We start from the raw sequence: 13,081 nt of genomic DNA on the forward strand, positions 1-13,081 counted from the left end.
AAACTGCTACAAAAATAAAGTTATAATTTAAAAAGAAATGTCCTGGGGATTAAGGCAAGCAAATGAGTCATATGTAAGTCTTTTTTTTTTTTTTTTAAGAGAGATTTTTGCTATAGGGTGCATACCCTTGCTAGACAGACAGAGAGATAGAAAGCGATAAATTATTCCCTCCCACGGGGGATGGCCATGCCACAATCTCTTCTCCTCCATTCTCCTCTCAGGACTTTGGGCAAATACATACATGCAACCGGCATAAGTTTTAAGCCACTGGGTCTGGGACCCAAACCATAGCCAACTACATGGGAGTTCAGTGATGTAACTGTTATGCCACCTGCTGATCCCAGAGGGGTCATATGTGAGCTTTATGAGAATCCTGAGGAAGAACAGAGGTGGGTTTATTTGGGAATAGGCAAAGGCAGAGGAAGGGGACTTCTGTGAGCACAGGACTCAGTTTAAGTTCAACATTGTCACCAGCAGGTGTTGACTTGATGTTGGCACTAAGAATCACAACGAGTCAAGGCTTTTGGTTGAAGCTTTCAGCTCAAGATGGCCTGTCAGAAAGTAAAAAGGAAAGAGAAATCCTTTGGCTAGGGGATGCATTTCAGAAGGAAGACAGAAAGTTAAGCAGTCTTTTGGAGTTAGTGAGATGCTATTGTTGATCTTGAGTGAAAAATCTGTACTAAGAGAACAGGTGGGTGGGAGGCTTTCCCAGAGATAAGATGAAACACGCAACCAATCTGACCCAGCTGCCAAGCTCTTTCTATTAGGCATTATCTACTAGGAAGAGGGCCAGGCATTCTCTTTGAGAAGATACTGCTCAGATACATCCTGATTCTAGGTTTTATCTTTTTTCTCTTTCTTCTCAATCCCCAGTGCAGTAGCTGGAAGAAAGCACAGTCTATTAAACTTAATTTTAGGGAGATAGGTGGCAACAGCTTGTTGCTAAGAGACAGAAATTCTCAGACTTAAAGGAAATAGGCAGGCAAGACATCTGGTTGACTAGAAGGGAATATTAAGCGTTGAAGGATGAAGTTGCCATAGAAATCCAAGCCTTGGTTTGTGTAGCCTCGAAGATGAGTTCCAGTACCACACCACCATGGAACCCAAAGTGCAGCAAGATTTAGGCTTGTCTCAGCAGAGCTCAGGAGAGGCGTCAGACCCCTGGGGCAAGATTCAGTGGGGAAGGTCAGCCTACCCTGGAAATAAGTGGTCCACACAGGTTACAGGACACTGGACATTCTCAAAGAGAACAGTACCAGGTGGCCAGAGTTGCAGCCTTAAATAAATAAAACCTAAATAAAACTTTACTATTGGGACCAGCAGTTAGTGTAATGGCTATGTCGCTGGACTCCCATGTAGTCGGCCACAGTTCAAGTCCTAGACCCGGTGGCTTAAAACTCATGCCGGGCACGTGTGCGTGTGTGCCCAAGATCCCGACAGAATGGAGGAGAAGGGATTGCGGTGTGGCCATCCTCCCGGGGGCTGATTTCTCGCTTTCTGTCTCTCTGTCTCTCTCTATCTGTCTGGTGAGCGCATGCGCCCTATAGCAAAAACTGCTCCAAACAAAACAAAAACAAACAAACAAAAAAACTTGACTATAGCATTAGGGGAAAAGCCCTAAATGCCACAGAAACAAAGTCTTAAGAGGAGGACTTTGGAGAAGGGAGAAGGCAAGAAGTCAGATGTGTTACATGCATTTTTTCTCAGTATGTTACAGAAAAAGGCCAGTCCACTCTCAGAATGTTACTTCTCCACTGCAGATTCGAACATCCCTTTTGTAGTACAGAAAAGTGCCCACTTCTTGCTTTCTGCCTGTAATACAACATCTCATTCAGTAGTCACTATAAGTTACATGATTTAGGGCATTTCTATTTTCAGTATACCCTCTATGGAAACCATAGAGGTGAAATGTTTTGTTCGAAGTCACAGATCAAGTTAATCATAGAGACCAGATTGGCATGTGTATCACTGACTCTAAGTCTCACTCTCTCCTAATGTACAGCATTGCCATTAATAACCATTTTTTAAACATCTTTATTTATTTTTAGTTTTATTGTCATGGGGAACATGCACTAGTTGGAGAGGAGAGAGACAGAGAGATACAGAGAGCAAGAATGTAGGAAATCACTTCCTGAGGAGATGGGCCAGGCCGCAATTCCTTCCCCTCCCTTCTCCTCTTGGGATTTTGGGCACATATGCACACACACCTGGTGTGATTTTCAAGCTGCTGGGACTAGGAGCCATGTGGGAGTCCTGAGCTTTAACTATCATGCCACCTGCTGGCCCAAAAATAAACTTTAAATTTTACGAAAGTCAGTCTCACAGGAAAACTGAAAATATAGTGCAGAGAGTTCCCATAGACCCCCAACCCTCAGACCCAGTTTTCTCTATTGTTAACACCTTACATTGATGTGACATATTTGTTAAACTCAATAAACCAATACTGATGCTTCATTGACTAGAGCTGATGCACTGTTCTAATTTTCTTAGTTGTGCTTAATGTTCTTTTTCTGATCCAGGATCCCACCCTGGACACCCCATTGCTGCCTGCTAAGACTCCTCTTGGCAGTGATAGTTTCTCTAGCTTCCCATGTTTTGTTGTTGTTACTTCGTTAGTTTGCTATAAGGTGCTTACACTCACCAGAGAAAAAGAGAGGGAAGGGGGGGGGAGTGAGAAATCACCTCCCAGAGGAAATGACCATTATTACAATCCCTTCACCTCCATTCACCTCTCTGGATTTAGGCACACATACACACATACCTTATGTGATTTTCAAGCCAACAGTTCCGGGACTTGAACCACTCAGTCAATCATGTGAGATCCAGCCGCCCTAACCTCCATGCCACTTGCTGGTCCAGCTTCCCTTGTTTTTGATGACCTTGACAGTTTTGAGAAAGTACTGGTCAATTATTTTATAGGAGGCTGTATTATTAGAATGTGAGGATTTTGTTGTTGTTGTTGTTGCTGCTGTTTGTCATAATTAGACTAGAGTTATGAGTTTCAGGAAGAAAGCCACAGAGAGAAAATGTCATTTTCATCACATTGCATCAAGCACATAAATTAGCAACATGATTTATCATCTGGCCAAGGTAGTATCTGTCAGTTTTCTCTGTAAAGTTTCCTTTTGTTTTCCCTTTCCCATACTAAACTACCTGAAAAGAATAACTCTGGGCTCGCTACACCTGAAGAGTGCAGTTGTATTCTTCCCTTTCTTGGGGCTGAAGAAGCTACATTACTAATGTAGAATTCTTCTTCAGCAGAAATGTCCCTCTTTCCCAATTATTTCTTTGCTCAATTATTTATTGAATAAATCAAAATGAGTTTGTGGATATTTGTTTTATACTTCAGGTTATAATTCGACGTGACTTTATTTATTTTGTGCTCAATTTCTTGCAGCTTTGGCCATTGGGAACTGTCTTAGCTGACTTCTAAGTTCCTCCCACAAATGCCATCAATAAATCTTGGTTTTGTTTGTTTTTGGAAAGCTTTCTCATTTTATAGCACTTCATCTTGTATATTTCCTGTCTCCATCCTAGAACCAGCCATTTCTCTAAGAGGCCCTGGTGCCTTTCACTGAAGAATGAGATTCAAAGTGAACACTTGAGTGCCTGGTATGTTTGTAGCTATCGCGGGGTCCTTGCATCTATTGTGTATGTATATATATATTATACAACATATATAATATGTATATATACACACACAGATCTGTATATAAATATTTTATATGTAAATACATATATCTATACTGAGCCAAACCTTGGCATGTATTGGTACCTCCAGTTCTTTTTTTTAATCTTTTTTTTTTTTTCTTTTGCTATAGGTCACGTGTGCTCACCAGAAAGACAGAGAGAGACAGAGAGATAGAAAGCGAGAAATCACCCCCCAGGGGGGGATGGCCACTCCACAATCCCTTCTCCTCCATTCTCCTCTCAGGATCTTGGGCATGCATGCACACGCACCCAGCGTGAGTTTAAGCCACTGGGTCCAGGACTCAAACCATGGTCAACTACAAGAAAGTCCAGCAACATAGTCATTACACCAAAGGCTGGTCCCCTTCCGGTTCTGATTAACTACTGCATGAATCATGCTAACTACCTTTATTCCTGTTTAAAAAATCACAACAAATAAATAAATAAGTAAAAATCTCATTCCTACAGAGACAGGTCAGCCTTTCATGATCCCCACCTGTTCACTTAATTGTTCAATCCCAGTACAGAGGTACAGTAGTTTCAGAATTGCTAGGCTGGAGGGACAAGTGGTTAGCATAATGGCTATGTTGCTAGACTTCCATGTAGTTGACTGAGGTTCGAGTCCCAGACCTGGTGGCTTAAGCTCATACAGGGTATGTATGCATGTGTGCCTAAGATCCCGAGAGGAAAATGGAGGAAGCGGGGGGGCAATTTCTCGCTTTCTGTCTCTCTGTCTCTGCCTTTCTGGCGAGCGCATGCACTCTACAGAAAACAAACAAAAAAAAAAAAAAAAAAAAAAACCCCTCCAAAAAAAAAAAAAGGAAAATGAGCAAAAGAATTGCTAGGTTGGAGTACTAAGGAAAATGACCTACCTTTACAGCAGTGCTATGTTGTTTCTTGGACCTTAATGACAGGCTCCACTCATTCCAAAGATTCCTAGGTCATCAGGCCCCTTGAACACACAGTCATTTCACTATGGTTATTGCCTAAATTTGTATGCAGTTCGATTTTCCTGGTGCAGTCTGCATTTCTTCCTAGATATCACTGCTTCCTTTTTCTCTTTAATTTGCATACATTAAAATTTACTCCTTAGGGCCAGTAGATGGTTATGGTAGTTAAGGCCCTGGATTCCACATGGCAGACTCTGTGGTCTGAATCCCAGTCCCGGCAGCTTGAAAAACACACTGGACATGTGTGTGTGTACATACACCAAATCCTAATAAGATAAGGGAGGAGAAGGGATTGTGGAATGGCAAGAAATGTAGACTTATTTATCTTTTCAAAGAACTGGCTATGATTCTTTTGAAATTTTTCACTAGTTACCTGTTTTTATTTCATTGATTTTTTTGCTCTGATTTTTATTATTTATTTCCCTTATTTGCTTTAGGTTGAAATTGTTATTCTTCACCTAGTTCCTAAAAGTGTTAGGATGATCCATAATTGATCATGAATTTTTATTCCTTTGTAAAATATACACTATATAATATGTTATTTAAACTATAAATGCTGTGATAGGCAGTTAACTAGAAAGAAGCCCAAAACATAACAGAGACATCTGTCACATCAGTCATGACTTATAAGGAGTTGTAACCAGATCCTTCATGAGAACTCTTTTTTTTTTCCCCAAAGTTGAAAATATGTGTTTATAAACCAGTGCTTTGGAACGGGTAATGATTCTGTCATAGAAAAATATGTTAGAACATCATTTACAAGGTTCTCCCTCAAATTCTATGCAGTCTACAATGTACATGACACATAATTCAGTTAAACATAAGAAATATAATATTCTGTAACTTTCAGTCATGTATAGACTAGAAATTAGGACCTCTCTAAAAGAAAAAGTGTTTTTTTTTGTTTTGTTTTGTTTTGTTTTTGTCTATTGTCCCTATCCATTCTCACTCTACCCTTCACATTCCAACTCACACTGCCTGCCACTGTTACCTAAGGGCTGAGATGACAGAGAAGCCAACATCTGCAACTGGCAAAGGGGGGAAACAAAGTGAATCAAGCCCCAGCTCTTACATGTTTGCCAGTACTACATATATTTATTGGTCAAGAGAAATCACATAACACACTTAACTTCAAGAGGCCACAGATATGCCATCTTCTGTATTTGGTGACCAGCACTAACGGTTATAGCTTTTTTTTTAATTATGTATTTTTACTATATTTTTTAATTTCAAGAAAAGCAGTTTTAGCTTTAATAAATCTGAGAAATGCTAAGAACTTTGCTTAAAACTTAAAGCCAGGGAACAGATTACAATTCTGTTCAAATAGTAGGCATATGAACCAATCAGCAGCTCAAGAAAGGACAAAAGTTCTTAAAAATGGAAAACAAAGACTAGAAGAAAATCAGCAATGTTTTAGTCAAAATCCATAAAATTCTATTTCACCAGCTCAGTCTCATGTACTTAATCTATTCTTCTGTTGTGGTCCAATCTTCCCCGTAACATTCTGGGATATAATATTCAACTCCAGACTTGTCCCCACAATTAAGTTGAATTCTTTATTTCTGGGTGACTGTATTTTATTTTCCTTGTATAGCACTCCCTGAAGAACTTCTTAGAGATCTGGTCTAGTGTTGGTAAATTCTTTCTGGTTTTATTTATCTGAGAATATTCTTGTCTTTGATTCCCATATGAAGGATAATCTTGCCAGGTATAGTATTCTTGGTTGAAATTGCTTTTCCCTTAACACTTTGAATATATTTTCCCATTCTTTCCTCACTTTCATTGTTTCTGATGAGAGATCTGCTGTTAGCCTGATAGGATATCCTTTGTGGGTAACTTGATGTTTCTCTCTTGCCAATCTCAGTATCTTGTCTTTGTCTGTGATTTTGGTCAATCTGGCTATAAAGTGTCTTGGAGAAGATTTTCTTGGGTTGATTCTATGTGGGGTCCTTTGTATTTCTTGGGTCTAGATCTTTGAATGCTTCTCTAGGTTTGGAAAATTTTCTTCCAGGATTTCACGGAATAGATTGTCAATACCCTTATGAATCTCTTCCCTTTCTGGAATACCAATTATCCACATATTATTCTCGAATATTATTCTCATTTTGGGGGGCAATTTTTCCAGTCTTTGTGGTGGATTTTTTAGGTCAGTGATTCTATCTTCAACATTTGAGATTCAATTTTCTGTATGATCTAGTCTGCTTTTAATACTTTCAAGGGAGGTTTTGACTTCCTGTATGATAGTCTTCATCTCTAACAGGTCCATTTGATTCTTTTTTATTGTGTGGATTTCCTCTTTTAGATCTTGCAAGAATTTCCTCACCTCTTGGCTCATCAACTTCTTTCCCCTCCCTCTTCAGCAGTTCATTGTCTCTCTTCTCTTCCATCTTTGTGAGCTTTGTCACCATGAAAATTCTAAATCTTCAATGTGTTTGTTCCACATGGAATGAGTGAATTGTAAGGCAGTTGTTTGAATCATACACTGTTCAACATACACTGTACCTAATTTTGCTTAACTACAAAATTCAGGTTACCAGATTTATTTTGTCCTCAAGCATATTGAATGCCTGTTATGAGCATATGTCTCTGCTAGGTAATGCAGTTATCATCACCATGCTATCCAAATGCTAGTTTCCTTTTGACAACTGTTCAGGTGGAAAACTAGCATTTATGTATGGGGAAGGAAAAAAGTTGTTTTACAAAAAAAAAAAAATCTGGTTAGTCATGTAGAAGTAAACAAAATGAAAAGCACTTATTGCTGACTGAATTATAAATGTAATTTTAAGAGTTGCTCCTAGCAAGTTAATAATGTATAAAATATGCAACTCTTAGTTAAAGGCCTTATTAGTAGTCTTAACTATATAGGTAGTAAATATTATTATTGCTTCAGTTATCACCATCCACATACCTATTATGTGGGGTTCAAATTGAGTGGAGTAAAGTATAAGTTAAAACTGTATAATCATTAGCAGGTTACTTAATATCTCAGGGCTTATGAAATGTAGTTAAGAAAAAAAAAGATGGAAAATTAGGGTACACAGCTGACCACCAAATGCGAAGTCAATCTACTATTTAACCTTGAAAACAAACCCAATTTTGCACATTACCCCTAACAAACACTAATACGTACAAAGTAGACTCATGATTCATTGCATTTGGTGGGGGAAGAAAAGCTTGGTATTAATATTGGCAATATTAAGGCAGTATTCTTATAAGAATACTATGCACATGTTTGATATTTTGCTGAATAATAATTGTCAATGTTTAAGAAGAATGTTAGGAAAATAGAATAGAGTTTTCTGCAGTGATCTGTATTTTTGGCCCATCAGGAATTCTCAGTCGTCACATTTATGTTACTTTATGCTGCTGGCTTTTATGTTCTTAAGGATTATAATAGTGCCCAAGATATCTGTGCAGTTAAGGCTTGTTTCTTTCTTTTTCTTTTTTCTTTCTTTTTTTTTTTTTTGTTATTGTTGAAGCCTGATTACAAAGAAAAAAAAAAGATTAAATCATACCTCGTGAACTTGCTATCTGCTGTTTCTAGTTAAAATAAAATAAAGATTATCTTCCTGTGTGGTAAAAAAAAAAAAAGAAAATTCTAAATCTTTATCTGACATAGCCATGAATTTCATTGTACTGCCTCAGGATGAAGAGGAGTTATTATTTTTCCTTGGAGGAGAGGTATTTTCTTGTTTTTCCATATTTCTTGTGACCCTGTGGTGATTTCTAGTCATCTGATGAATGGTGCATTTCTTCCTAATTCTTGATGTTCAATCTGAGCATTCAGAAGCATGCAGGACAAGGTGATCTGCAATCTCTCTTCTGTTCTGTTTTCACTCTTTGTGCATCACAATCAGTGGGAATAGAGGAATATTCTGTCCCTAATCGTATTCAGATGTTTATAGCCTGTTCACTTGGACCTGTCTAGACACTTAGTGTGTAGGAGCTGAGAAGCCAATGAATAAAGATAAAGAAAAAGGAAAAGAATTAGTGAAAAGAAGAGGAAAATATAAAATAAAAAGAAGATAAAAGATAATATAAAAACCTTTATATTTTAATTTTTAAAAAAGTAAAAATCAAAAACCACTCAGCACGCAAGCACTGTGCGAAAGTGTTTTTTCACAGCTGAAGTTCAGGATCCATGTGAAGATGTGCCTGGATTTGTGCCTTTCATAAATAGAATTGGGAAAGGCACAATTAGCACAATAAATAAGGGGCTTGAGAGCCCAGACAATACTTTACCTTAAAGAAAAATAAAATAAAATAAATTAAAAGACACAGTGAGACAGAGAGAGAGAGAAATGGAGAAAAGGAGATAAGAAGTACTACCCACTAGAAATGAGTGTGGAGGGGGAAGTCTCAGCAGAAAATCTTCATTTTAAGTCCCTTAAAGCAGTATTTCACAGCTGAAGTTCAGGATCCATGTGAAGCGAGAACTCTAAAAAACTTTCCCTCCACCCACCTGCTAGCCTGGGAAAGTGAGGCAGATCTCATTTCTCTTTTTCAGTACCTGAACTCAAGAAGATATTTGGTCAACATTCTGATTCTCACTGGGGCAATAAACTAATCAGAAAGTTCATCTATCTGTGGATACTCATACCTTCTAAGTTACCACTGGGCATGTATGATTAAGTAATTAAATTCCCTGCCTGAAAGAGAGATGCTCAAGTGCAGGAAAAAGACTGCAAATTCCAAACAAATAAGCCAGATACTATGATAGACCTTCCCCTGCTAAATATCCATTACCAACTCTTAGAATAAATACAACACCTAACTGCATATCCAGTACAGTGTTATTCTCTGGCAGCTGCCACCTACATGCCTTTCAGACATGGGGGCATATTTCTTTCTACTAAAAATCCTCACTTTTAAATTAAAACTGCCTTTTTCTACTTTATAAGTATTTGTGGTTTTTTATTTCACATCTCAGGACAGGTCTTTAATCTCAAAGATCTAGACAAAAAAAAAACAAAGATTTCACACAACACAGCTCAACTCTCACCCATACTATAACATAAGCTTTCTTTAAGAAAAAAAAAAAGACTTATTTATTTTATTTTACTATTGTTTTTAATTTGCTACAGAGCATGCACACTCACCAGAGAGAGAGAAAGTGAGAGAGCAAGTGGCCAGATGTGAGACTCAAACCGTGCCTGGCTATTTGCAAGTCCAGTGCCTTAACTACCATGCCACCTGCTGTCCCCAACATTGCTTTCTTTCTAGGGATTACATTCATCACATTCTAGCAATTTTGGTAGGCTATGTTCTTACTTTCATTTAGTTAAAATGTTGTTTTCCTTGAGACCTCATCTTTGATTCATGTGTTACTTAGAAATATTAATAGTCAAGTATTTGAATATTTTGTTGTTGTTGTTACTAGTCTCTAGTTTCATTCCACCCCAGAATAAAAATGTATTCTGGAGAATTTCTATGTTCTGCATTTGTTGCACTGTGTTTTATGTCCCAGAATGTGGCACACCTGAGTGAATGTGCCATATGACCTTGAGAAGAATATATGTTCTGCTGTTGCTGGATGGAGAAGTCTGCAAATGTCAGTTCAATCAAGCTGTCTGATAGTGCTGCTCAGACTGTGTTCCCAGAGTGGAAGCCTCTTTCCAAACTGACAGCATTTGCGCTACATATTGTGGTACTCTGTGCATTAAGAACTGTTCTACCTCTTTGAGGAATGTACCCCTTTGCAGTGAGGAGAACATTCTGTAATCTCATGATTACATCTCAGTCTTCAGTGTGAAACAAGTTATGAGACCTTAGTGTGAGACTTGGACTACGGCCATCACTGGTGTTTCTTACTTTTGGATTTCTCCTTCCTTCTATGAGACAGGGGCGAGAGGAGTCCATCCGAAGGTGTTTAACTGCCCTTCATCCATGAAAGAAAACACTTCAGTAAGTCTTTTTCCTTGGAGATCAGTCCAGTATTTCAGAATAGTTACCTCCTTTTTCTCCTTTTCAGAGAAAGGAGGTATTTCTTCAGCTCTTCACCAGGGGAAACTGGTGGGATACCCACAGGTAAAAAAATGAGAGACCCACAAGAGATTTTCGCTATAGGGCGCGTGCACTCGCCAGACAGAGAGAGACATAGAGACAGAAAGTGAGAAATCACCCCCCGGGGGGATGGTCACGCCGCAATCCCTTCTCCTCCATTCTCCTCTCAGGATCTTGGGCACGCACGCACACGCGCCCAGCGTGAGTTTTAAACCACTGGGTCCGGGACGCGAACCGCGGCCGACTACGTGGGAGTCCAGCGACATAGCCATTACGCTAACTGCTGGTTCCCAAGAGTGTTAGGGACCCCAAGACTGTGGTCCCCAGGAATTTTTACTCTTACATTTGTCTACATTCAGCTTCCAGCAACTTGTCAACATTATCATTTATGTACCAGTTTATGGCATAGTGGCTTCCAGATAAGCTAATCTCAGATGTGATTATCTATTCACCTGTCTCTCCAGATTTCAAGGTGATGGTTTACCCTGCAGCCTAGAATCTCTGATGGGTCTAAGCAAGGACATTGGTTTTTAATTTATCCAGTGTTGTTTTTTGTTTGTTTTGTTTTGCTTTGTATGAGGATGAAATGGATGACTTTAAAACTTTCTACATGCACTGAAACCCCACTGATATCTTTTTGAACATCTGACTTCTCCCTCATTATTATAGGACATGATGCTTGTAACAGTGAGTTTCTTCGTAACGTTTTGTGTCCAGTAGTCATTCCTCTGTTGATTGCTCAATGATTGCTGTCTTCAATTCAGAGGGATTATGAGTTCTAGTGGAAGTAAGAAAAAAAAAATGTGCCATAAATAGAAAACAACAAAAAGCAAGTTTTTCTCAATAGTTATTTTCCTAAAATATCTAATTCTAATGTGAAAATAAGATCTAAAGTTAGTTTTCTTGTGTTTAAGCTGAATTGTCCTTGTATTAATAGATATTCTCAGCATTGAAACCACATTTCAACTGTTCTTAATTCAATAAGTATTAAACCACTTCTTAAAAAATTTATTTTATTATTTTTCCATAGTTGACATAAGCACATTACAAAATGTACAAAGAAGAAACAAATTTGAAGAAAAGAGTTAGAGCTGTTTGTCCCACAATTTGGAATTTTCACAATGTAGAAGAATCGGTAGGCAATTTTTAAAATGCCACCGAAAAGCCTAAAAAAGTCATACACCAAACAATCTAAATGGTGTTGAACATATAAAATTGGAGATTAAGAGTAGGATAATATCTGAAATATAGGCTTGTAAAGGTACATTTATGTGTTAGTTTCAATCCAGAAGGATCTTCTCATTTCACAGTGAATAAAAAGTCCCACAGAAAAAATAACTTGATGTTGAACACACATAATGTCCTTAAATAATACTTCCCGCAGGTACTAAAAGCAAGAATAATATGAAGAAATGCAAGAATAATAAAATCTGGCTCGAAAGATAAAACCTGCTTACTCAAGAGATCTACTCACGGAAATTTTCTTTTCTCCTTAAAGTTTGTGTTCCCCACACACAGGATAAAGGTTGCAGCCACTTGATTTGCAAACTTCTTTGTGACTCTTAAAATAAATGATTCTATAATTAAAATGATCAAGGTACAAATTATAAGTGGTAAAAAACGTAACTTAGAGAAAAGTTCAGTGTCAATAGGAAGATAAAGAAATTTTGAAACAAATGTAAATGTATACACCTTTTAGACCGAGTTAGGTATTAACCACTAAATTTAGATGTAAACATTTCCTAAGATTCACAATTTAACTTTTACCTAATGCATACCCAAGAGACATACATGCGTATTTGCATCAAGAAATAATGTAAAGCAATGCTAATGAAGTATTATTTATAACAACTCAGGCCTGGAATCAACCCAAATGTCAGCAGACCCTTCTAGAATGGGTAATTACATTGTGGTATATTTAAACAATAGGATAGTACTCAGTCAAAAAGTGAACAAATGGCCTTGATGTAGGATCATTTAAATGGAACTCATAAACATAAGATTAAAGCACAATTTACACATAAAATAATGGATCTCGTGTTTAAGTAAATCAAATTAAAAAAAATTAAAAGCAAAACTGAACAATTCTGATAGAACTCATACTGAAGATGTAATCCAGGGTCTACAACAAGGCTTCTAGATTGTTCGATCCTACTGACAGTTACATGGGTGTTTAATGATTTATTGATCTGTACATGTACGTTTTTTGGAGGGGAAGTTGGGCTTTCATTTATTTTTCTATATGGCTTCACTTCACAATAAACAAAGAGGTTCTTTCTTTCTAATTTTTTGGGGAACTGGAATAAGTATGTAATAATAAAGGTAGAGTATAACAGTTTCAGAATTGAAGATGACGAGATAGAGAATTTCTGGGAAAGGATGGGTGTACCAGGGCCAGGTATACTAAAAGATACTATTAATATGTTCAAAACTCGGCA

General features: G+C 37.7%; 1 pseudogene; it reads right to left on the bottom strand.

The window, feature by feature from the left end:
- Nucleotides 1-965: 965 nt before the first annotated feature.
- The window catches only part of LOC102477880 (glucosamine-6-phosphate isomerase 2-like), a 20,519-nt pseudogene continuing 8,403 nt past the window's right edge, over nt 966-13,081 (bottom strand).

Source organism: Tupaia chinensis, unplaced genomic scaffold, assembly GCF_000334495.1.
Source record: "Tupaia chinensis unplaced genomic scaffold, TupChi_1.0 Scaffold000294_2, whole genome shotgun sequence".
In the NCBI taxonomy this organism is placed as follows: domain Eukaryota; kingdom Metazoa; phylum Chordata; class Mammalia; order Scandentia; family Tupaiidae; genus Tupaia; species Tupaia belangeri.